Raw genomic sequence first — 27,134 nt, forward strand, 5'->3', positions numbered from 1 at the left:
TGGAGGCCAGGATTTGGTTGGCAGGGACTCTGTAAGGCTCAGGGCAGAGCAGGTCTGATGTCTGTCCTGTTTCCCCCAAGGCTTGGAAGGGTTTGAGGAGGGGAGTACCAGACTGGGGCGGAAAGGCCAAAGCCAGGCTCCACAGTTTCTCTTCTGTGGGCCTCCCTCATCCCACACCAGAGAGTCAGGCCACATACATCTCCCAGGGCTCCTAGCTCTGTGCTTTTTTTTTTAAATTAACCCCCCCCCCATGGCAATCCAAGACTAGTGGTTTGCTCCTGTAATCTCAACCATCTGGAGGTGAGGCAGAGGATCATAAATGAATTTCTGGCCAGCTGAAGCTACACAGCAAGATCCTGCCTAAATAAATAATAATAAAAATCCCCATGGCCCATGCTACAGGTACTTTCCAAGTACCCACAGGAAACCTGCCATGGGGCTAGAGCTGCGGCTTTGTCGTAAAGCAAGGGTTGTGGCTTGGTGGTAAAGCCCTTGCTTACCGTGTACCAGCATCACAAGAGTTCCCTTCCTCCCAAGCACTTCAGGACACACAGGTTACGGTGTCACATTGTGCACAGTCCTGAAAATGGCCTAGAAGTAGCATTAAGAATCTCTAAGCACAGGCAGGCATGATGGCATGCACCTTTGATCCAGACCTCGGGAGGCAGAGGCAGGCGGATCTCTGAGTCTGTGGTCTTTCTATTCTTAGTTCCAGATCAACCAAAGGGACATAGTAAGAACTTACCGCAAAAAGAGAAAGAAATAAGCCAGTTATCCGAACGGGAAGTTTCTATGTGTCAAAAGATACTTCCAAGACAGTGCAAAGACCACTTCCAGACCAAGAGAAAATTTTTTGCAGCCATTCTGAGGCAGGATAGAGACACGGGGGAAACTGTTGACATGAGAAAGGAAAGGAGCCCCTCACCCTAGCACCCAGGTCAACAGAGAAGCAGGAACCCAGTACAATCAACTGCTTAATGCCACTCTCCTTCCCTAGCCACACCTCTGAAACTTTCCAAGAATCTCACCAGAAAGCGAATTTACAGGAGAAGCCCTGCCAAGCTCTGCAACCCTAGTGGTTCCTGGTTTCACTTTATCAGACTCTCATTCCATCCCAGGCAGCCACAGAGCCACCTCACTTACCTCACTCATCAGAAGACACAGCGGGAAAGAGAGGGGGTTCCTAGCAACCTAATAGATGTCACCTGAAGAGCCACTGAAATGGCCTATGTGGTCAGTGCTGTGTGAAGGCAACTAACTGTGACTCTCGCTTGAGGAGCCTGAATCTCCATTAGGGGTGTCTTACCTGCCCCCCCCATACCCAGTGCTCTTGGGTACGTCCCTTCTGAGCATCTCTCTCATAACCTCTTGCTTAAGCCTACATTAAAATATCCTTGTTTGGGCTGGAGAGATGGCTCAGCGGTTAAGAGCATTGCCTGCTCTTCCAAAGGTCCTGAGTTCAATTCCCAGCAACCACATGGTGGCTCACAACCATCTGTAATGAGATCTGGTGCCCTCTTCTGGCCTGCAAGCATACACACAGAAAGAATATTGTATACATAATAAATAATAAATAAATAAATATGAAAAAAATAAAATAAAATATCCTCGTTTAAGATTTACTTATCTTAAAGCCAGACAGTGGTGGCACACGCCTTTGAGCCCGTCACTCGGGAGGCAGAGGCAAGCAGATCTCTGTGAGTTCGAGGCCAGCCTTGTCTACAAGAGCTAGTTCCAAAGTGAAACCCTGTCCCCAAAAAAACAAAAATAAGATTTACTTATTTTAGCCGGGCAGTGATGGCATACACCTAAAGCTGTGTGCAGCACTCAGGTGGCAGGTGGATCTCTGTGAGCTCAAGGCCACACTGGTCTACCTAATGAGTTCCAGGACAGTCAGAGCTATGTAGTGAGACCCTATCCCCCCCCCCCAAAAAAAAAAGATTTACTTATTTTGGGACTAGAGAGATAACTCAGCAGTTAAGAACACATACTGCTCTTACACAGGGTGGGAGTTCAATCCCCAGCAGTTATATCAAATGGCTCACACTACGGCTCCAGGAGAATCCAATTCCTCTGGCCTCTGTGGGCCCCTGCACTCACATGCTCATACCTACACACAGACACACACACACACACAATTTAAAATAATACAAATTAAATTTAAAATTTTTTAAGATTTATTTTTATGTTCTATGCATGAGTATTTTACTTGCGTGTATGTAGGTGCACTGGATGAGTGCAAGTGCCCACGGAGGCCAGAAGAGGACACCAGATTCCCTAGAGCTGGAGTTACACGTGGTTTTAAAGCATGTGTGTGCTGGGACCAAACCTGGGTCCTCTGCAAGAGTAGCAAGTGCTTGTAACCACTGAGCCACGTCTTCAACCCTGATATTAAAATATCATGAAGGGGCATGGAAGGAAAAATAAAATATATTTAACAAAACAAAATCCTACTCTATTTTATTATAAAATGACAACTGTCTGATTTGGCCTGACTCCAAAGTTCAGGGGGTGCCTCAGGCTGCTGAGGGCCGCAGTGTGGAGCTGCGCCTCTGTTCCCTCACTGCTAGGCAGATGTGTGAGAAGGGACACGTGTTTAGAATAGACAGACATTTCTCTGACACAGACACACACGTTTGAGGTCAGTCCCATGGGGAGTCTGCTCCACCCTTCTGTTCTTCAGGGGACAAACACAGCTCTCAAAGTTGGTTTGTTGTTGTTTTGTTTGGTTGGTTTGTTTTTATTTGGAGAAGGGGGCTGGAGCTAGAATCAGGCTAGGGCTAAATCAGCATTAGCACTGAACTCTACTGAAGTACTTTTGGATAAGGAACATACAACCTGTCTGTGGGAATACAACCTTTATTACAGTTTCTTACATGATTAGAATGGGTTATTTTTAATTTTTTTAAAAAAATGTAGGCTGGGCATGGTGGCTCATGCTTTTAACCCCAGTTCTTGAGAGGCAGAGGTAGACAGTTTGCTGTGAGTTCCAGGCCAGCCAGAGCGAGCTACATCGTGGATGGAGATCAGGCAAGCAGTGGGGCTGAACGTGGGAGGAGGTAGGGTGTATCTGTACCAAGGTGGGATGAGGATGTAGCTTAGTTGGTAGAGTGCTTATTAGCATCCAAGAAGCCTTGGGTTTGAGCCCTAGTACCAGGCACAGGGACACATTCCCGTAGTCCCGTCTAGACTAGTCCCATTGTCTTGGGTGGTGGGGATAGGCAGATCAGAGCACCTACTTGGGTTCGAGCCCAATCAGGGCCATGTGGGACCATGCTTCAAAACAAACAAACAAACAAACAACCTGTACCAATGACTGTGCTGTGCCCACAGACTGTGAGACCCCCATCCACGGCCCAAGCTCTGTGAATGTCAGTTCCTGCTGGCACCTAGCCCCAAATGGCGTACAAGAATGGGTACACCATTGGAGGGTACAAATAAGAGAATAAAGGTGAAATTCCATGGTCCGTTGAGTGTGTCCCACCTGTGCCCTGGGCACCTGGAAGCAGGATTCAGCAGCCTCAGACTGGGTAAGAACATAGACACGACGAAGCTCTACGGCGCCATATCTAGCCACGTCCAGGAGTAGAAAGGGCACGCTAAAGTAGGAAAGGAGGAAGTGGCCAATGAGTCGCACCAAGTTCAGGGTGTCAGAGCCCTGCGGAGGGGTAGAGGAAGTCTCTATGTGCTCTGTCCCACCAGTGGGTGGGGCACGGGCTTCACAGCAGCATGCTAGAAATGTTTTTTGTAAATATGAAACATTTTATCAGAAAAAAAAAAAAAGCTGAGCCAGGAGCTGGGACTATTTCTGGACTTCTATTGTGTTTCAAACAATGCAGCTTCCCCACCAAGCAGCTGCCCCACACCCCTCCCCCCCCCCCCCCTATTTCTGGACTTCTATTGTGTTTCAAACAATGCAGCTTCCCCACCAAGCAGCTGCCCCACACCCTGACCCCCCCCCCNNNNCCCCCCCCCCCCCCCCCCCCCCCCGAGAAAGGACCTAGAAAGGAACTAACCAATGATGCACGGCCATTAAAATGGGAAGGGAATGGCGGTCACCCTTCCTTGGTCAGACCTAAGAGCATAATGGCTCAGGAGGGTCCTGGGTGCAGGGCTGTCTCCCTCCAGTTCATGCCCTGCTCAGAAATCCATGTCCCTAGGCAGAATTTTTGCTCAAAGAAACCAAGAAGCCAAGAGCTGCAGTCGACTGTGACCGGCGATGGCCTGGCCCATGCTTCAAGCCAGGGTCAGAGTCTGCACAGTCTGGTGGCCTCACTCAGTCTCATCCGAATGAGAAAGACAGGAAGTTGTGGTCTGGCTGGGCTAGGGAAGAAGGGGGCAGATGTGAGAACCATCTTCGCCTACCCAGACTGGGTGCTATGGCCAGACAGCTGATGGTGAGCCGGAAAGGGGACATAAGTGTCCTCCCTGCTGGCTCCTGGCCAAGAGGGAAGCCCAACCTTCCCGTGGTTGTACAAGGTCATTTTGTATTCTTGCTGTCCCTCCTCCATGTGCCACTCTGGGCAGCCTTTCATAGGATCAGACACAGCCTCCTCCAGGATGGCCTTCGGCACCTGCACCTTCTTTCCTCCACCCAGGCTGGGGTACCCCATGGCCTCCCAAGGTGCTCACCATGTTGCTGATGCCCATGACCACATAGTGGGGTCGCATATGTTCTAGCTGACCCATCCCAGACCATGGTCTCAGCACAGCCCCGACATTACGCACATATCTTACCAACAGGAAGATTGGGAGGCAGCCACACAAAGCAAAAGAGGCTGGTGGCTAGTAAGCGTCCTAGACAGTGTCTGCTGCAGGGGGCATATGCTGTGAACCCCCAGGCATCTTAGCTCCAACTGACATTGCTCCCTTCATACCGTGAGAGGTCAGGGGAGGGCACACTGTGGTAAGGGGCTGACCACAGCAATGATGACAGTTGTGAGGATGGGCTGCCTGTTACCCCTCCGATTAACAGTCTTTCTTTAGACAAACATATATTCACTTGTGGAGCCTCTCAACTACCCTGTGAGAAACTGTCACCCCATTCCACAGGTCACCCAAGGCTCAGCCAGGTCAGCTATGTATCCAAGAGCAACACATGTATGCTAAGAACAGAGATGTGTACATCAGAGAGCCCACCCCACATGTGGCCTCTTCCCTGATAAAGTCAGAGCCATCCTCTGGTCTCCTGCCGCATCCCGCATGATCTAATGGGCCCTGCCTCACTCAGCCCCACCAGCCCTGATGCAGGCACTTTTAAAATTTTGCCTTGTGGTAGCAATAGTCCCTCCCTCAATGGAATGTTATTGTTTAAAGAGATTGTAAGACCATCTGGCCAAATTCAGGCAACTCTAACCCAACAAGTTCAGTCAGTTTGAAGGCTTCCTCGGATTCATTGCCTCTGCAGTTTGTAAAATCCTTTCGCTAGCCTGCTCTCCTGGGCCCAGGCTCTCCCTGTCTCCCCACACCTTAGGGCAGGGGTTCAACTAGCTGCAGAAAATAATGCCCAGTTTGAAGGAGCAGAGATGAAGGAGCTGGGGAACTCAGAGGGGCATTCTGGGAGGCTGGACTGTGAGCCAGGCTGGAGCAGTGTAAACACAGTTCCCCTATGAGGACAGCGGAGGCACAGCTATTCTCCAAGGATGCTTGCAGCCCAATATCCAGGGCAAGGAGACCAGTGCTTAGCAGGGCATCTTATTTCCAAACATCTGGGCCAAACCTCCCAGTTGGTCCTCCTGCCTGAAGTCAGAGCATGCGTGAACTCCATCCCCTATCTGTCCCTCTTCGCCTCTCACCCAGAACCAGGCCAGGACCCAGGGGTGAATGAATGGAGGCCTGGAGCCCCTTAGGTGCCCAAGCCTAGATTAGGCCCAGGTCATAGGTCCCAATTCCCTACTCACTCCTGACCCACTAAGACGTCCATTCATAGTTCCTGAGTTCCTGCAAGAGTTCAAGGGAGGTTCTCTCAGTGCCAAGGGAAACCAAGCGTCATACCCACTTCCCCTGCCTCTAGGAATTCTTCCCTGTTTAGAGGAAAGAGGTCCTGATAGGAGCAGGGGTTGGAGTGAGGCCGCCACTGGGCTGAATGGGACAAGCCAGTATGGTGACACCTGCCTTAGATGAGTCCTAGGAAATGATCTGGGAAAGCCTGGCAGGGAGTCATGAAAGGTGCGTGTCTTAGTTAGGGTTTCTGTTGCTGCCATGAAACACTCTGGCCAAAAGCAAGCTGGGAGGGAAAGGTTTATTTGGCTTACACTTCCACATTGAAGGAAGCCAGGACAAAAACTCAAACAGGACAGGATTCTAGAGGCAGGAGCTGATACAGAGGCCACAGAGGGGTGTTGCTTACTGGCTTGCTTCCCATGGTCACTCAGCCTGCTTTCTTATAGAACTTAGGACCACCAGTCCAGGGGTGGTTTGGGTCTGTCCCTGTCAATAACTAATTAAGAAAATGCCTCGCAGCTGGATCTTAATCGAGGCTCTCTCCTTCCAGATAACTCTACTTTGTATGTCAAGCAAGACTAACCAGCACAGTGGCTTTTTTCTTCTTTATGTTTTTTATTTTGTTTTATGATTTTTTAAACGTGTATGTGTGTTTTGCCTGCACCTATGTCCATATACCACCTACACAGAGTGCTCAGAAAGGCCAGAAGAGAGTGTCAGATCCCCTGAGACAGGATGGAGTTACCGGCAGTTGTGAGCTGCCATATAGGTATTGGAAGCTGAACCCAGATCCTCTGGAAGAGCATCCAGCACTGTTAACTGCTGAACCATCTCTCCAGGCCCCCGGATGGGTGTCTTTACAACTCACCAAGGCTTTGTTTGGCTCCAGACATGTTGACTACCTGAAACCCAGCCCCTACTTGCCTCAGTGAACGTGTGCAGGTAGCGCATATTGCAGGAGCTGGTTCTCTCCTTCTACCGTATGGGTCCTGGAATCATACTCAGGTTATAAGTCTTGGCAGCAAATGCCTTCCATCACCCAGGTTCCTTCTTAAAGAATTTTGAATGAGCTGGGCGGTGGTGGCGCACGCCTTTAATTCCAGTACTCAGGAGGCAAAGGCAGAAGGATCTCTAAGTTCAAAATCAGCCTGGTCTACAGAGTGAGTTCTAGGACACCCAGAGCTACACAGAGAAACCCTGTCTTGAAAAAAAAAAATGAGAAAAGAAAGGTGAACAGAGAGTGCTGAGTCAGGCTGTTGTTCTGTCTGTCCCGCCCCTTTACTGTGAAATCTTCCTCCAAATTTGTTATGTAAGACAAAAACTATCCTTGCATAGACCAAGATCATCTTGGGCCCTGATGAGTTCACAAGAATTTTAGTCCCCAGACTCCTCGGAGAGGCTGTCTGTGCCCCTCACCACACTGGCAGCGATTTAACGATGGAGTCAGATTTTGAGCTTAGCCGTCCAGAAGGTGTTTTCTTCTCGCTCTGATTTTCCACATCTAAACACTGCTCTCCCTGCTTCAGCGTCTGCTGGGAACTTTCTGCCTCAACTGTATTTGAAAGATTTAATCGAGCTCAGATTTGGCGACTCTGGTCAGAGAAAAGCACCCACAGAGAAAAGAGAAAGTGGCCTACGCCGGACCGCGAGCGTGGATTCTTTGGCACCTGCAGAATTTGGCAGAGTGCTTCTGCAGGCATCAAACATGAAGGGATGCTGGCGTGTTGGTGGTGCTCCATTTGGCGAACTTAGAATCATCTGTGTGCTTTCACTGTTATTGGGGTTCATAACTCAACACCCCGAACTACAGTATTTGGACGCGCTTGGGACTCTGAGCTGAAGGACATTGGGAGAGCCTGACTCGTCCTGCCCATCTTCCTCTTGTCCCTTGCTCCACCCAAAAGACCCCATCATTTCCCATGAGGAGTTGGAGTCCTTCATCTAAAGTCAGCCACAGATGTAGACCCAGTCCTTGCGTTCTTTCTACCCGAGGAAGAGGATGGGCAGAGTCGGAGCCATAAAGAACTCTCCAACTTGCATTATCTCAGAGTACTTCTGAGCCACTTGGCCCGGGAGTCCTGGCCCACACACTCAGTAGGGGCCACTACACAAAGAGGACAAGAACAATCAGAACAAGAGGACTTGCTAACTTTCCCAGGGGAGCACCCCTTGGGGAATCCCACTGGTTCCATTCCATAAAATGTGAGGTGACCTGTGACGGTCTAGAGCCCCTACATTTGCTTTCTCCAGAGGCCAGTGACCCTGTGTTGCATGGTTTTGTGTCAACTTGACACAAGCTAAAGTCTTCCGAGGAGAGAACTGCAATTGCGAGAATGCCTCCATAGGATTGTAGGCAAGGCTGGAAGACATATTCTTCTTTAGTTATGGGTGGGAGACGGCCCAGTCCACTGTGGGTGGTGCCATCTATGGGTTGGTATTCCTGGGTTCTATAAGAAAGCAGGCTGAGCAAGCCATGGGGGGAGCAAGCCAGTAAGCAGTGTTCCTCCATGGCTTCTAAATCAGCTCCTGCCTCCAGGTTCCTGCCCTGTCTGAGTTTCTGTCCAGACTTCCTTGAATGATAAACAGTGGTATCAAAATGTAAGCCAAATAAAGCCTGTCCTCCCCAGCGTGCCTTTTGGTCATGTCCACACTCTGCCCCTGAAGTTTTTTTTTTTTTCTCCATTGACTGTCCCCACATGTGTTTGCCTCGCTGACCTTTCTATCAACTTACCCCCTTTGTGTCTTGTTCATGTCCATGAGTGACCCTCTTCCCAAGATTCCTCTCCCCAGGATATTGGAGAAATGCTGAAGGTTGAGTTGATCAATTGCTAATAGTGTGATCAGTCATATCCATGCAATGAAGCCATCATAAAACCCCCAAAGGAGGAGGCTGGGAAGCCTTCCATGTCTCCCTTGGGAGGGAGCTCTGCTACCTGCCCTGCCCTAAACATCTTTTCTCTGCGTTAATCTGCATCCTGTGATCTCGCTCACAGGGAATAGAAAAGGGTAAGCAGAGGGTTCTGAGTCCCATGAGTTACACTAGCAAATCAACAGAAATGAGGAGGGTATAGGAACTCAGGAGCACAAGGGACAGCCTGCTATCCGTGTCTGAAGGGGACCATCGGCACAGGTAGGTACCAGAGGCGAGGCGTTCTGCACGGAGCGCTGAGTGCAAGCCGCTTACTCGTCCCCACTGCTGGCTGTCATGGTCTCTTTCACCAGAAAGGAAGCTGCAATCAGGCACTACAGATAGCCAAGCCAGGGTGGATGTTTCCTGACGTTGTTGAATGTCATCTTTCCCACCCAAACATGTGACAACAGAGACCTGAGACAAATTGTTGTGGGTAACTAGTTCAGTCCTAGGTAAGTTATTAATGCCATGGGCAGACAGACAGACAGACAGACAGATAGCAGCATGGCAGGAGATCTAAGGAGAGGTCAGGCCCTGACACAGGACATTCAGCACTAAAGGAGAAGAAAGCAATCAGGGCTCCTGTGGCAGACTTGGGGGGCTCATACTTTTCTGAGGGCGGGGAGGTGCTTTCACAACAGGAATCTGTGAGCCAGCTCTCTGATTTCTAAGGAAGGGGATGGGGAGCAGGATGTGTGTCCATCCACACCCCCTTTGATGTACTCTCCCTTCCCCAGGTGAGAATCCCACCCCAATCTGGAAGCCTGTTAGATAGAGATTCACAGTGTCTCACCAGCTGTCTCTCAGACAGCTCAGGCAGTCTACTGTTAGCAATGAGCCTTTGGCTCCAGGGCCATTTAAGCCCTCTGTCACCTAACTTGCTCACATGTGCCTGCCGGGTAGAGTGGGGCTAGTGGCAGCCACAATCCTGTCACCTGGTTCACCTGATTTATAGAGCCTTCTTTCCTTTCTTTCTTTTCTTTTTTTCTTTCTTTCTTTTTTTTTTTTGTTTGTTTGCTTGCTTGTTTTTGTTGTTCATTGTTGTTGTTTGGGTTCAGGGGGTTTTGGAGACATGATCTCACTAACCCAGGCTGGCCTTGAGCTTCCTTTATAGTCCAGAGGGACCCTGAACCCCTGATCCTTTGGCCTTCACCTCCCGATCTGAACCACCATGCCGTTTTCAGTTCTTTCCTCCTCACAAGCGGCATATGCCCAGAACAGCTGCCTGCACCTCTATCCAGGCTGGACAGGATACATGCTTTTGTAGCTTTGAGAACCTTCTGGAGGTGGCCCAGTAAAAGAGGAAGTGTCCTTGAGTTTACCTCTGGTGAGATCACACTTTCTTGCTTTGTACGGAAACTGCAGGCTGAGGCCACCCCTTCCCCTGGGAACATTAGGCTGTCCCAGTTGTGACTCCAGAATCACGAAGAACAGGACCTGGCTATCTTGCCCTGGAGATAGGAGGTGGAGGTATGTGCTTAGCAGGCCTTTGAAAAGGGTTTCTCTGCTCTCTGAGGTGGCCTGGCTGTGTTCGGGAAGGGTACCACCCTTGGTCCTCTAAGATCCATGCTACTTTAGCATCCTCCATGCCCATCCTTGGTGCTGGTGAGGTGGACAAGGCAGTGGAGCCCTGCAGATAGCTTAGGAGACACTCAGAAGTTTTTAAGAGCTTGTTGGTAAACAGTGGAACCCTTGATTTCAAAGGCAAGCCTCAACAAGATCAAAATGAAGTGGGAACCTGGCCTTCCCCTGTCCCTCTCCTGCTGTGGCAGAGAAAGACAAACCCCACAAGGCCCCAAGGCACACAGTTCTCCTGGTCTGGACCACATGGATCCCTATACCTCCTCCTGTAATGGATGTTGGTAACGAGGTCCCAGTGACGGTGTCAGGGTCCTCAGCTGTCTAGCACCACATATACCCTAATGCCTAGTCTCTGGTTTGTCCTCTGTTCATGGCACCCTTGAACACAGGCTGACCAGTCACCCCGTCTCTCTGTCTTGCCTGGATCCCATCTGTGGGAGCTCAAAAAAACATTAAGAAAAGATCTGTCCAGACAGGGAAGACATGTGTCCAGGTGGCACAACATACAAGGCCATCCTCAGAAAACAAAACTAAAGTTTCTTAGGAGACAGTTGGTGCTTAATAATGACTTCTTTGGACAAAATGCCACCTCCCTGGGGAGTCTGGACCTTTGACTGGCCATTCTGCTCAGGCTCTGTCTGTCACCAGTTCAGGACTCTCCCTGGGGTCTCAGATTCCCCACACTGAAAGAGAGGCCCTGCTGGGCTCCCACTCACTCCTCTACTGCTGACAATAAGCCACGTCCCATCCCAGTTGATGGCTAGGTGATGCAGCTTCCTCCATGGTTTGACTGTGGGCAGGGTACTTCCCTCCTGGCCTCTGCTCCTCCTCGTCACATGTTCTGACACCAAAGGGAGTGTCCCGTGTATGAACTCTGGATAAAGCCTGGGGCAAGGGTCTCTCAAGATAGTGGGCTCCCAGGCAGACTGCAGCCAGGTTGGAAGGCCAGGGTCAGAGGAGATACTGAGACAGGAACAGAGTTGGTGGGAACTCGAGGTCACAGCTGCACTGGTTTCTCATGGGCCCAAAACCTAAAGACAAGACGGGTACCCGCAGCAACAGAGACCCTCCCTAAGAGTGAGGCTGCCTCTTTGTGTCCTACCTGTGTGTGCTCCTCTGAACCTAAGGCTCTCTGTCCGAAAGAAATATATCCCCTGAACATTTTGTAATTACTGAAACCCTTGTTAGTTAGTTAGTTTGTTTCTCTATATAACAGCCCTGGCTGTCCCGGAACTCACTCTGTAGACCAGGCTGACCTCGAACTCACAGAGATCTGAGTGCCTCTGCCTCCAGAGTGCTAGGATAAAGGTGTGCATTACTATGCCAGCTCACTTCTGCTTTCACTCTCTCCCTCTGTGTCTTGCTGGCTGCACACTGATCTGTGCTCCGGTGCCTCCTCTGTACTCACCATTCCTGTGAACTGGCAGCAGGCTGAGGGGCTCCGTCAGGCTCAGATCTAATCCTACAGCAAGGTTACAGGTGGCCTCCTCCTTTTGAACTCTGAGACACTTCTAATGAGACCATCGAGCATTAAGGCCGCTGTCAGTTGAGCCTCCAAACTGCACAGCTGGGCCTGGCTTCTCTTTCTTACAGCTACCACCTCCCATCCTGTACACTTAGTGTTCTGAGCCTCAGGATACGGGGGTAGTGACTTCCAGACTCCCACAGCTCCTCATAGCTCTATTCCATGCTACACTCTCATGGTACTACTACTGATAATGACGTTGACTCTAGCAGCCCCGGATGGATGGCTCATGATGAGAGCCCTAGCCTCTATCTCCTTCTGTACTGGCCTTGCCGCTAGGTCAAATGTATGGCATCCAGCCTAATGCATCCTCAGCTCCACGACTCACACTGTCTTTTGTGATTCCTGGATGCCTCAAGGTCTTCGTCTGGTGGAACCCCGAGGCCCCTCTGGCCAGGAACTGTATGTTCCAAGTCCTCTGGGATGTGCTATGTCCCATCGACGTTCAGATGTCTTCAGCCCACATTCTCTCAGGCTTTGTTGTTGTGGTTGTTTTGCTTTGGTTTGGTTTTGGTTTTTCAAGACAGGGTTTTGGTGTAGTCCTGGCTGTCCTGGAATTCACTCTGTAGACCAGGCTGGCCTTGAACTCACAGATCTGCCTACCTCTGCCTCCCGAGTGCTGGAGTTTAAGGCATGTGCCACCACTGCCCGGCCTCTAGTGTGTTTTTAATGGTATTTTCCATCTTCTAGATGTTTAAATTCTCTATCCTTTTCCTGCTAATCCCTCAAGGTTGCTCTCATTTGTTCTTCCCTTTCTTTCTCTAAAACTGTGTGGTTTCACCAGCTCGTGACTTGATACCAGTCGTTCTTGGTTGACGTCCTCATACTCAAGGACATTAACAGGACTGGAATCTTGGCCAGTGTTAACAGGATGGATCCCGCTGGGGGACAGCCAGAGCCAGAAGATGCTCTGAGCCTGAAGTCCAGCCCATCACTTCCCTCCACAGGAGCCTTACCTACCACGCTATCCTACCCTGGGTCCTGGCTAGTCTGGATGTGGTTAACAAGCAAGTCAAAACAAGGTGCTGGCTAATCCCTAGGGGGCACCTAGACCCGGGAGGCATGGGCCCTCTTAGAAACCAGGGTAAAAAAAAATCCACGTGTGGTTGAGGGCCATGTGGTTTTGCTTTAGGGGTTTTAAGGGTAAAGGAGATAGATACTCCCTCAGCACCTGCCACTCTGCTGTCCCCTTCCCAGGCCTAGCAAATGAGAAACATCTAAATGGGTTCCACAGGAACTGACAGGCTCCCTGGGCCAAGGTTTATGCCCTGCTGCTTTGGACATTCTAAATTCAAACCCTAGAATCTGCCAAGTGTCTCTTGCTAACCGTGGCCTAGCACCTGCTCTGTGTCAGTTGCTGTCCCTGGTGTGGCTACGGCTGGGTTGGAGCTGAGAGCGCCTTGCCAGCTGGAGTCAGACACCAGGTGAGAGAGAGAGCACTACAAACAGCTGTGCTGCCAGCTGCTGTCTCAGCCCTCGCAATAAGTTACTTTCGCTCCGGCACCATGGCAAGAGTGCAGTGTTGGCCCCAGTTTGCAGGTGAGGGATGAAGGCACAGAGGCACGTTGGTGCTGCCACGCCAGGCTCCAAACCCAAGAGTTCTGAACCTGGAGTCCACAACCACTGTGCATGGCATGGGTCTGATGACAGTAAGGGGCACACAGGATAAGGGCAGGACTCAGCAGGACAGGAGAACGTGCTTCTGTGGGGGTATGGGGTATGTGCAGACCCATCTGTGTTAATGCATTGTACAAGTTCCTCTGTGTGTATATCTGCATGCATGCATGAATGGACGTGTTTGTACATGTGTGCTTGTGTATGTATAGAATATATATATATGTATATATATATATCTGTATGGGTATGTGTGTAGACCCATCTGTCTATGTTTTTGTGTGCCCATGGGTGTGTACATATGTGTCTCTGCATAGTATATGCCTATATGCCTATGTAAGCCCTATTTTGTGTTCCTATGCATGTGTGCATATGTATGTGTGTCTATGTAAGCACTTCTCTCATGTGTGTGGGTGTACATGTGGGTACTGGGGAAACTTAGTTGTCTTCTTCCAGGAAGTTGGCCCCACAGCTGGAAGCAGAGACTCCCAGGAAGTCTAATCCATGTCTGAGGCTGGGGCTCCCATGCCGCTGTTGCAGCCCCATGGCTCTCGGGTCTGTCTTGTCTCCGTTTCCCCAGCTCCTGGGTCATGGCCCTCTCAGGCTTTGTCTGAGGAGGGAACATGAAGCATGGTCATGGTGAGGACAAACAGCAGGAGCCTTTGGGGACACTCCCTGTGACAAGCACTGTGCTGGAGCCTTGTCAAGCTTGCTCAGCTCACCCCTGGTCCTGGAGGTCTTCATGGCAAGGGAGCAGAGGTCAAGCCCACTCTGGTAAAAGAAAGCAATATGACCAGGTTCACTGTATCCGCACATGGAGGGGCTCACCTGGGCACACGCCCATGGCAGAATCACACACGACTTCATCTTTGAAAAAATAAAAAAATAAAACAACTTTTGCAATGCTTTATGTCACTTTCTACATGAGGAGACCAGCTATTTCAAAACTTCATCACTAGAGAACTAGAGTGGCCATCAGGCCCTGAAGGGGGGGTTGGTGCCAAGCAGCCTGGGGCCTCCTGCAGGGGCAACAGTTCCCACTGTGCCCTGTGCACGTGGCTGAGGTGTGGATGTGACCTAGGCCTGGTTCAGGAGGGAGGGCAGAACAGGGACCAAGGGAGGAGAGAGAGACATGGAGGCTGTGATATATCGGGGTGTGAGGCATCAGACTTCCGCCAATTCCTTTCACTTTCCGGAGCCTCAGTTTCCCCATCTAGGCTCGGGCTGCTGTGGGGAGTTCGTGCCAACCACAGGCTGAGCATCTTAGTACTTGGTGAGGCCTCATTTCCTTCCCTTTTCCTTCCCCCTGCTCACAGCGTAAACCAAGACTTAAGTTTGCCTGTTCCTGTCTGCAAGATTACGGACTAAAGCAGCTGGCACCTGAGAAAGGAAGCTCCTGTATCTTTGATGCCAGTGCAACATGGGGAAAGGTGAAGAGACCAACTGAGGCTCCTCAGTCAGCACTGGCCATATATTCCCTCCACTCCAGCCCCACCCAAATACTGCTGCTCAACAGCAGACATCTGACCTGGCCATAGGAGGTCTCATCCCTCCAGGTCCCTCAGAGGACTTGTTATCCCCGTGGGAGACTGTCCCCAGAGGTCTCTGTCCCAGCTCCCCCGCTTCCACGGAGGTACCTGGCCTCCAGTTTCATCATCGTGTATCCCTCTGCTGGAGTCTGCCTCTCACAGCCCTTCCTGGGCTCTGCTCCTCTCTTCCACATCCCTCCTGGCAAACCCTGAGCTGGCCCGAAACAAGGCCATGCCTCTGCCTCTGCAGTTCGTGCTTAAAGCCAAATCCAGACTCAGCTGATGGCTTGGTGGGAAAGAGCAATGACCACCAAGCCTGATATGACAGAATAAGAGAGGCAGCTCCCTAACGTTGTCCTCTGCCCCTGCCCCAGTGCAAGAGCACACATGGTGAGAGATAAGAAAAATGTTTAGCCGGATGATGGTGGCGCACACCTTCTATCCAGCACTCGAGAGGCAGAGGCAGGTGGATCTCTTGTGAGTTCGAGGCCAGCCTGGGCTACAAGAGCTAGTTCTGGGACAGGATCCAAAGCTACAGAGAAACCCTGTCTCAAAAAACAAAAAAAAAAAGTGTTTAAAAATTAATAAAAATAAATAGAGTAAATAAATTTAAAGCCAAAGGGGCTGAATTAGTGTTGTGAAAGGGTACCCAAGCAAGACAGTTGGTGTCATGCCAATATGGAGCTGCTCCCTGTGTCTGTCTGGGACTAGTACCTTGCAGCAGCTGTGTTCTTGTTAAAGCATCTCTATACAGTGTATACAGTATCTCATGAAAAGGACCCCAGGGACAAAAGCCACACTTACCAATGCTCATCAGTGTCTCGTTCTTAGTAGACCTCAAGAAATACTTGTTGGGTGGGTGGGTGGTGCACAGTATTTTAGGACCAGAGGACCAGAACCAACAGGGGTCGGGCAGCTGGGTAGTCCAACAATTGCTACTGCACCCTGGAGAGAACGAGACACCAGCAGCCATTCGGTCCACAAAGCTGGATGCCTCAGCACTCCCAATCCAGCACCTGGAGGTCTAGACAATTTCTTAAGAGCTGCTGGTCTTCAGCCCGTGTTGGAAGGTGAAAGCAGTGGCTGGAGCCTGATGTTAGCGGAGGATGGCAGCAGAGACAGCAGCAGCAGCAGCAGACTGACTCTTTCACCAGCAAAAGACTGGACAGGTAGGAGGGGGTGGACATGCATGACGGGGCAGACAGGAAAGGGTGGACAGGCAGACAGGAAGGGGTGGACAGGCAGACAGAAAGGGGTGGACAGGCAGAAGGATACGGCTGCATTTTCCTTGGACACTTCCTCTCTGGGCTCCCTACAGGAGCATGTCCCCACACTGAGGAAGGTTTTCCCCTCTCAGTTAATCTATTTTAGGAATGTCCTCACAGGCCCAACCACAGGCACACTTTTTATTTTCCTCTTTGTTTATTTGAAACAGAGTTTCTCTGTGTAACAGCCCTGACTGTCCTAGAACTTGCTTGTAGATCAGGCTATCCACAAACTCAAAGAGATTTGTCCGCTTCTGTCTTCTATGTTCCTCCCCGGGATAAGGGCATGTGCCACCATGACTGGCTAGAGGCACATTTCTTAGTTAATTCTGTTCCCATCAAATTGGCAATCAAGATCAACCATTGCAGATGGACAGACAGGAAGACGGTAGGAGGACACTCAGGTGACTTGGTGAATAGGGATAATGGTATGCACGTAGATAGCTGGGTGGATGGGGTGGTGAATAGGTGAACGGGGATGGTGAATAGGTGAATGAAGAGGTAGGTGAGTGTCTTAGTTACTTTTCAGTCGTTGTGATAGAAAAAAACAAAAATAAAGAAAACAACAACAACAACAAAAACCCCACAACCAAGGCAATTTATAAAAGACAGTATTTAATTTGGGGCTCATGGTTCCAAAGGGCTGCCACCAGCACAAACGATCAATAGCTTTATCTTTAAACTCATGTGCTCTACGTCTGATGGGCAATGGGGCGGTGATCCATTAGCTTGCGGCTGGTCTTCACAGTGTTCACTACACCTCATGAGCATGGAACTCCAGCTCATCCCTGGGATCTAGGAAGATGTAATGAAGACAACAGAGTGGTATATTATTTGTGTTTTAGTAAACAACGCTTGCCTGAAGATCAGAGGGCAAAGCAGCCACAGTAGTCAGCCATATAGACCAGGGGTGGTGGCACACACCTTTATTCCCAGGACTCTGTGAGTTCAAGGCTACCCTGGATGGGCTACACAAGATCAATCCAGAAACAGATCCAGGTGATGGTGGTTCAGATCTTTAATCCCAGTATTTGGGAGTCACCCACTTTTAATGCCAGTACTAGGGAGGTGGAGACAGGAGCGATGTGGCTGGGCGGAGAGAGGAATATAAAGAGGAAGAGACAGTGGAGATGGAGTCTGAGGATTCACGGAGACAGGATCTCACTCATTCGGGCTGAAGATTTGGTAGAGGCAAAGGTCTCTAAGATGTTCTATTTTTCTGATCTTCAGGTTGAAGGCCAACATCTGTCTCTGGGTTTTTATTATTCATGCTACCAATCAAATATGGAGGAGCGAGATTTACATAACTGCTCCATTGTTCTTCTGAGATGGGAAGACATTTGCATTTACAAACCACATACGCACGCAATGAAACACTTTGCATCTAAAACTGGTCCGGGGCAATTCAAGATGTAACTCAGTTGGTATTAGTGCTTGCCTAGCATGCACGAGGCCCTGGCTTTTATCCCCTGCATGGGGCAAGCCAGGTATGCTGGCCCACACCTCCAATCCCAGCTCTTGGTTGGTAAAGGTGGGAGGATTAAAAGTTCAAGGTTGATGCAGAGACAGCAACAGGTATGAGAGTGCAGTCACAATGGACAAAAGAACATGCTGTTGTCAAGTCGAGCCAGCCATCAGGTCACCAGGAGGCTCACCACTCAGCCACCTCATTCACTGTGGCCTGCTAGGACAGTGCCACCATTCGGCCTATGTAGGTCCAGCCTGTGACACTGGAACTGCCTCTGCTGCTGCCGCTTGTGATACTCAACCCACTGTGCAGAGGAGAGCATGGGGCCCGTGGTGCTGCCCTCCAGCTGCAAACACTATGGGTCATGCACTGGTACGGCCAAGAGCAAGGCAGTGCACAGCAGCCGGGAGCTCAAGCAGGTCTTGCTCCCAGACATGCTGCTTGCTCCACACGATCATCCTGACTCTGAGCAGCAGCAAGAGATCTGAGATGAAGACTGGTTTATTCGCTGGGTTACGTCTCCTCAAAGGACTTCTGTGATCCATATTGCCACGGGAAACCAGATTGATGCCTATGGTCCAGGCTGCCACCGGAAACCATGTTGGTGTCCATGATCCATGCTGTTGCTGGCTTCTATGGGTAGGGAATCGTCTTTTACAGTGGTTATTGATGACCGAAGACTCATAACTAATGATGAGAGATACTGGAGACTGCTGTGCCAACCCCCAAAAAGAAATAGTCCAGACAGGAAACTATTAAAGAGAGTCCTTCAGCATTGTGATAAAGACGCTGGAGCGTAGCTCTACACAGTTGGCGGCTTCCGGGGTGGGGGAAGAGCTCAGTTTTCTTTAAGGGGCTGCCACTAGGAGTTTGACCAGGCCCCAGTGAATACTATGGACTACACAAATTTGATTTAGTTTTTTTCTCTTTTTGGGGGGTCAGGGTGCAAGGTTGGGAAGGTGGACCCAGAAGGAATGGAAAGCAAGTGTGATCAGGGTGCGCTGTATGAAAATCCCAAATAATTAATAAAAGCATTATGTTGGAAAAATAATAATAAAGATCTGAACTAGAAAAAAAAGTTAAAGGTCTTGCCAAGTATTGTAGCATATGCTTTTAATCCCAACACTAGGGAGACAGAGGTAGGTGGATCTCTGTGGGTTCAAGGCTAGCCTGGTCTACACAGTGAGTTCCAAAACATTTAGGGCTATGTATAGAGACCATGTCTCAAAACAAAAGTTTAAGGTCTTCCTAAGCTACATATTGAATTCAAGTCCAGCTTGGGACCCAGGAGGTCAGTCAGTCGGTCAGCCAATGAAGCTGTCATCACAGATTATGGACATAGAATTCGTGTGAATGACTCAACATGACATTAAATAAGAGTAAAGGCATGGTGTCAACCATGATGGTGTGCACCTGCAATCCCAAGATGCGAAGGCAGGAGAAGACCTAGGTCAAGGCCAGACCAAGCTACAGGAGACCCTGTCTTTAACAAAAAAGAAGAAGAAGAAGAAGAAGAAGAAGAAGAAGAAGAAGAAGAAGAAGAAGAAGAAGAAGAAGAAGAAGAAGAAGAAGAAGAAGAAGAAGGCAAAGCGCAAAACGAACAACAATTACACACACAAATAAGCAAAGAAGACTCACTATGACAGGTCAAGAAGAAAAAGAGGAAGAGACAAGGCCTGTCTGACCCTCCAGGCCCTGCTTTCAGGCACCCCAGTGTGACAGGAAAGTCTTCCTGCGGTTTGACCATCAGCCTCCCCCCACAGGGTTTCTCTGTGCAGTTCTGGCTGTACCGGAAACTCACGCAGTAGATCAGGCTGGCCTCAAGCCCACAGCAAGCCGCCTGCCTCTGCCTCTCCATTGCTGGGATTGGAGGGGAATGCCACTACCGTCCTTCCTCACACATCACAAACTAGTCCTGGCAGCAGTGCTCCATTCAGCCGTTCACTTAGAATCACAGTCATCCCACCGTTAGCTGGATCTGGGAGAAGTCGCGAGTAAGCTGGGCAACAGCAAGACAGGAAATAAGAGAGACAGTGCCTGGATCACGAAAAGCCTGTTAGGAGCTTCCTGTCTTTAGCAAGGACAACAATGCAAATAGCAAACCTCTTCCCTGTCCCTGTGCCTCAGTCTCCTCAAGAGAAAACTAATTGCAGCCTGGGATCTCCAAGCCCCCATCACCTTCCGCAGAAATGGTATCATGCCCCCTAGAGGACTTCGGGGAAATGGCAAGGCTAGGCCCCAGTCTTGTTTCTCCTTAAAGAAAAGTTTGTGTTGTCCCTGGGACTGATGGGGGCTTCACTGCTGAAGTCTCTGAAGGTCATGCGGTGACATCTTGGCACTACACTCAGTTTCAGGGGGATACCACACACATACACGGTGCACACACGTGTAGGAAACAGTAGAGTGGGCACATAGAGAAGGCTGCCACTGAGTAACAAACCACAGAATCGGAGAGGCAAAGGAGGCAGGGTCGAAGAAAGTTCCAGGCTAACCTGGTCTACATAGTGAGTAACAGGCTAGACAGGGCTATACAGGGAGATCCTGTCTCAAAACAACAGGCTCCATAGAAATGGCTCGGGGGGAACAGCACTGGTAGTCAAGTGTAGAGATCTGGGTTTGGTCCCCCAGGACTCACATGGTAGGAAATGCGCAACAAATCTTTTCTATTAGCTTTATTTTATGTGCATTGGTGTGAGGATGTCAGATAGTCTGGAGCTGGAGTTACAGACAGTTGTGAGCGGCCATGTGAGTGCTGGGAATTGAACCAGACTCCTCTGGAAGGACAGCCAGTGCTCTTAACCACTGAACCTTCTCTCTAGCCCCTAAGAACTAACTCTTGAAAGTTGTTCTCTTATCTCTACACAAACACAGTGGTATGGGTTTCCCATCACCACCAAATGAATGAACAAATAAATGTGATTTGAAAAATCTGATCAGGAGGCAGAGGCAAGTGGATCCCTGAGAGCTGGAGGCCAGCCTGACTACATAGTGAGTTCCAGGTCAGCCAGGGCTGCGTAGTGAGACCCCATTTTAAAAAATAAATTAATTAATTACATTAAAGTTTTTAATTAAGAAATACACAAGAACAAAATGATAACTTCTAAACCAGGCATCGTGATGGATGCATGGAATCTCAGCCCTTAAGAGAAGGAGGCAGAAGGATCCACAGTTCAAGGTCAGCCTTAGTTACCAGGTGAGTTTGAAGCAGCCCAGGCTATATGAGCCCTTGTCCCAAAAGGAAAACAGAAAAGACAATGGATGTGCTTAGTGAACACGGCAGTCAGAAAATGTGAGCAAGGGTTCAGTGCTGTTTTCTGTGTTGTTGGCTTTAAGCTTGGGTCACCTCAGTCCTTCCTCTTAGCCCAGAGTAGCTGAGGCCACAGGTTTGTTCCACAGCACCAGGCTTGGGAACGATTTCTTTCTGAGCGGAAGCAAACCATGTCCAGTTGCTGTGTTAGGCAGTGGCCAGCAGCGTGCAGAAAGGGGCACTCGACTGTGTGTGTGTGTAGGGCCTTAGGTGAACTCATGTGGCGAAGACAAACCTAGCCCCCCAAGCAAGGCACTGAGTTCCAGCCTGGAGGGAGGGCTGCCCCTCCCTGCGGTGCAGGTCAGCTCAGAGCTACTGGAACAAAGAGCGAATTGCTCCCAGCCCTTCAGACTGGGCAAGGGTTTCAAAGAACAATCCTGGAGTCCTGGTTGGTTCTCCCAGTAAGAGCTCTAACCCTGGACTACTAAGGCACCCCAGAAGTGACCCCCCCTCACCCCCACACTCTCATACATACACACATGCACAGTGTGCATCATCATAAAAGCACCAAGCCGTTCTCTGCTGTGCTACCATTGTTGACTGGAATGGTGTGTGTGGAGCAGAGTGCAGAGCTGGGCAATTTGGTTACTCCATGGATACAGTGAAGCTACTATCTAAAGCCCACCCTATTCTGGTGACTTCCTTACAGACACTGACAGTGGCTGAAGTTCATAGGAACCAGAAAACCCCTGCAGAAAAGAAGAAGAAGAAACTGGGGAATTCAGGGCTGGAGAGATGGCTCAGTAGTCTTGCAGAGGACCTGGGTTCTATTCCCACCTCGCATCATGATCGCCCCATGCAACTCCAGTTCCAGGGGATCTGACTGACTCCCTCCAGCTCCTGCACACATGTGGTGCCCGTACCTACATCACACACACATACACATAAAATAGAAACAAAAAAAGGTTTTCTTTGAAAAATGCTAAAAATTGTAGATATGACAGTTCCTTCTTTGTAAACAGACTACAGGGCTGGGGAGACGACCCGATCCGTAAAAGCACCTGCTGAATCAGCACGAGGACATGAGTTCAGTTCCCCAGCACTCGTGTGAAAAACTACAGCGTGGTGTAGTGTCCCATGTATCCCCGGCACCGGGGCAGGGAAGGACACAGGCAAACCCCCGAGTGCACCGACCAACCAGCCTAGACGAGTCAGTGAGTCCCAGGCTCAGTGACAGAGTCTGCCTCAGAGGAAAAGGGGGAGCATCACCTCTGGCCTCCACACACATTCACAGAGAGGGTCCGAGATGTAAAGAGGAAATGACTACAAAGCTACAGTATTAGACTGAGCAGTAAAGAAACAGATTGACGGACTAGAATTCGAAATCGGGCGTGGTGCATGCCTTTAGTCCCAGGGCTCAGAAGGCAGGGCAGGTGGATCTCTGTGTGTTTAAGGCCAGCCTAGTTTACATATAAAGTTCCAGGCTAGTCAGGACCTTGTCTCAGAAACAAACGGATTCTAGGTCAAGTCAAAATTAAGACTTTTGCTTATGTTTTTGTTTGTTTGTTTGTTTTTGTTTCTTTGTTTGGTTTCTGGTTTTTGGAGACAGGGTTTCTCTGTGTGACAGTCCTGGCTGTCCTAGAACTCGCTCTGTAGACCGAACTGACCTCAAACTCACAGAGATCCGCCTGCCTCTGCCTCCTGAGTGCTGGGATTAAAGGCGTGTGCCACCATTGCCAGGCTCAGAGTCAAATTCTTGTGCTTGTCAGGGAGACAACTGGATATATAAATGGATGAAGCTGAACTCCTATTTCACACTACATACCAAACAAACAAAATCTCAAAATAGATCTAAAACAAACACAAAAACAAAACCTAGGGTATTCTAAGAGGAAAACGGGGGGGGGGTGACTCTTTGTGACCCTAGGCTTTGGCAATGGAAGCAAAAGCTCAGGCAACATAAAGGGAAGTCCACTCAGCTGACAGTTCTGCCTTGAAGACCCCAGTGTCCTCATCTGTGACCTGGAGATACTGATGTCACTGCCTTGAGGCTGTCAGGGGACCAAATGACGAGAGGGAACCGACCTTTAATAGAGAGCTTGGCTGACCCAGAGCTCTACTCTGGGGTGCAGATACTCTTAAGACCACTCCACCGCCCAGGTGACCCTTCCACTAGGCATCATCAACCGCCCACTTACAGCCCCAGCGTCTTCATTTACAGCCCCTCTCCCCTCCCGCAGGAACCCCTGAAATGAAACCTATCTTCCCAGATGTGAATAGGTTATCACAGCCTGTACCTTTTCACTGTTGCAGCACAAAGATGTGTGTGTCCAAGTCATATAACCACCAGTACCATAGACAAGATCTTATAGAAAAAGTATCTTTGTTGGTACAGTGCTGACCACTCAAGCATGAAGACCCAAGTGTCATTCCCAGCACCCAAGGAAAAGAGCCAAGGGTGGCGGTGAAGGGGTGCACGTGTATCCCCAGTGCTAGGGAAGCAGAGACAAGCAGATCCTTGGGGCTCGCTGACCAGCCAGCCTAGCCTTATTATTAGCAAGGCTGGGTCCTAGTGATGGACCCCGTCTCAAAAACAAAACAAAACAAAACAAAACAAAACAAAACAAAGCAAAAAGCCAGGCACAATCTCATCACCTGGGAGGCAGAGGCAGGTAGATCTCTATGATTTCAAGTCCAGCCTGGTCTATATAGCAAGTTCTAGGTCAGAACTACATAGTGAGCGCCTATCTGAAAAAAAGGAAAGAAAGAAAGAAAGGAAGGAAGGGGGTGGAAAAAAGGAAAGAGAGGAAGGAAGGAAGGAAGGAAGGAAGGAAGGAAGGAAGGAAGGAAGGAAGGAAGGAAGGAAGGAAGGAAGGGAGAAGGGAAAGGAAGAGAAAGGAAGGGAAAAGGGAAAGGAAGGGAAGGGAAGGGAAGGGAAGGGAAGGGAAGGGAAGGGAAGGGAAGGGAAGGGAAGGGAAGGGAAGGGAAGGGAAGGGAAGGGAAGGGAAGGGAAGGGAAGGGAAGGGAAGGGACAGATGGGCTACTTTTGTACTGTGGTAAAGCCAGGGGACTGCAGGCATGACTAAGGCTGATGCCACCCAACAGCCTATCCTTCACCACTGCCATCGTGCCAAGAAACTATAAGAGTTCATTCAGCAGTCATAAAACTACAAGCAACTTCAGAAGGGAGCAATCAATGGGACTGGAGAGTTGACTCAATGGTTAAGAGCACTGACTGCTCTTGCAGAGGACCTGGGTTTGGTTCCCAGAACCCACATGGCAGCTCATAACTGCCCATGAGTCAGCTTCAGGGGGTCTGGTGCCCTGTAATAGCCTCTGGGGACTCCTTAGAGCATGTGATACACATGAACCCACACAGGCACACACATAGATACATAAATTTAAAAAAAGAAATCTTTGGGGGGGGGGGAACAAAAGAAATGAGCCCCGGAAGCTACCACACTAACAAAGGCATCTCTGAGACCGCTATGGTGATGGCAGATGCTGAGGCCTTGATCATCAATGGTTAAAAGCACCTGCTGCTCCCACAAAGGATCCAGGTTCAGTTTCCAGTATCTGCAGCATGGCTAACAACCATCTGTAACTCCAGTTTAAGTACTCTAGCAATGCTTCTGTCCTCCTGGGGCACCAGACACACAGGCAGTGCACATATATACATGCAGGCAATGCTCATACACATAAAATAAACAAATATTTAAAATTAAACAACAACAACAAAATATATATTTGGATTTTATAGATACAGGGTTCTCTGTATAACAGTCATAGCTGTTCTGGATCTCGATTTCTAGATCAGGCTGGCCTTGAACTAACAGAGATCTGCCTGCCTCTGCCTTGTGAGTATTGGGATTAAAGTCATGAGCCACCACTGCCCAGCTAATTTTTTAAGTGAAGAAAGGAAATAAGGTCTTTGGGCATAAAGAGTGAGATCTTGTTGTGTTTTTTTTTTTTTGTGAGAATATGGATGGAACCAGAGATGATTGTTAAGCAGAATAAGCCAGACACAGGAGGCAAATATTGAATGTCTCCTCATAGTGGAATCTAGATTAAAAAAAAAAGACATGGCAATAGAGGTGCTATGTAGGAAGAGAAGTGAACATAAATAAGAGGAATAAGTGAGGTGGGACAAGGGAGAGCAGTGGGGACATGTACACAGTACACATGCACAAAATATCCAGGGAAGCTTATTATTTGGTACACGCAATTTACTCCCACAAAAGTCCCATTAAAACTAAGAAAGGGGCTGAAAAGGGAGCTTCACAATTAAGAGTGCTTCTGGCTGTAGAGGACCCAAGTTCAGTTCCCAGCACCCATAAGGACAGCTCACAGCATCTTGTATCACAGTTCCAATAGATCTGATGCCCTGGCATCTGCACAAATGTGCACATACCTACACACGCGCACACACACACACATTCACGTACACATACAAATTAATTAATTCGCACATGCACAACACACTAATTAATTAATTAATTAACAAAGACACACTATGTTCTGTCCTAAAGCGAAACGTGCCAGGTGATCTCCTTGAAGGACGTTGGAAGAGGTTTTATCTTAGCCTGAACATGGTGTTTAGTTTATAACATTGATAATTGAACCCAGGGCCTCGTGCTTGCTAGGTGAGGCATCTTTTTCACTTTTTATTTTGGTCTCACTAAGGCATGCACCGCCATTCTGGCTTGAACGGGATGGGCTTTGAAGGATGAGTAAGGGTTTTCCATGTGGCTAAGGGTCTGACTACCTTCTCTCCACGTCTGACTTCCTTATTCTAACCATGTACTCCTTTGTCACACGTGTGTTAAACAGCTTTTGCACTTACTTGGCCATCAGAACGTGGCCCCTGTGGGTAAGCCTACCTCATTTATCTCTAGTCCACGCCCAATTCCTGGTGGCCCTGGCCCAGTCTCAGCCTGAGGTTTCCAGGAGGAAGAGGAGGGCAGAAGGACCCCTGCACTGGTGACAACAGGGGCCGGCCAGCTGTGTTGAAGCATCCTGCTCGGGAGTTAATTGCAGCTGGCTCCAAGTCCTGGTGGATCTGTTACTTCTCAGTCAAATACCCGGCCTGCAGCTTTCAGCCTTCTCCCTGGCAGTGACAGCACTGGCCAGCAGGGGGCACCATATGGCTGCCAAGGAAAACAGAGCCCCCAGGAAGTGAGTGGCCAGGACTGGGCGTGGAACACTGAGCAGACAATTCCCAGGGCAGTATAAGAGGAGAGCCGCTGTGATCTTGGAGTCACCATCCATGAGACCCTCGCTCAGGATCACACAGAGGCAGTGCTACCCACTCAGGGTGCCTTCCTGCTGTTGTCTCCTAAGGGATATGGTGTGACCGAACTCACTTCCTTTTCAGAACCTGTTTCTCGCTTTTCAGGAAGTCCCACTTCCCCCAGGATGTCCCACACTGAAGGGTAAGGGGACAACTCCAATTTGATCAGAACTTCAGGCTGCTCTCTGGCCACAAGACTGCTCTATGAAGGAGAGGACTTCTTTCCTGGTCTTATAACTTGCTGACCTGGGCAGCCACCCCGCCCCAGCCTGACCTGCGCTATCAGCATCTTCCTTACTTGTAGGGAGAATGTAAGGTTTTAGAATCCAGGCCTAGGACCCGAATGGACCCTACAAGGTAACATAAAGAACCTCTACCCTGTCCCCAATGTATCAGGCACATCCTGCCTGGCTTTGTCCCACCCATGATCTCCCAAAATGAGCCATGTGGCTGCAGGAGCACACACAAACTGGATGGAAAAGGAGTTGCCAGCCCAGACTCCACACACCATGCATCCACCTGTCAGCCCCAGCCTGTGTGATCTTCCTCCCAGGCTGGCATTAAGGGTACAGGGTCACAGTCAGGTGGGGTGGTATAATGGAGCCTGCTGGTGTTAGGCAGAGTGGCTAGGGCACAGATGAAGTCACAGCTGGGGTGGGTGGCTTCTGGGAGTGACTGCAGGAAGCTGCTTGGAAGGCTTGAATCAATTTTCTTTTCAAGGTGAAAAAAAAATGTGCTGGGAAGGGCGGGCAGGAAGAAGC

This window comes from Alexandromys fortis, unplaced genomic scaffold (genome assembly GCF_014885135.2).
Source record: "Alexandromys fortis isolate MF-2015 unplaced genomic scaffold, M_Fortis_MF-2015_v1.1 scaffold_2_1_26212458, whole genome shotgun sequence".
Classification (NCBI taxonomy): domain Eukaryota; kingdom Metazoa; phylum Chordata; class Mammalia; order Rodentia; family Cricetidae; genus Alexandromys; species Alexandromys fortis.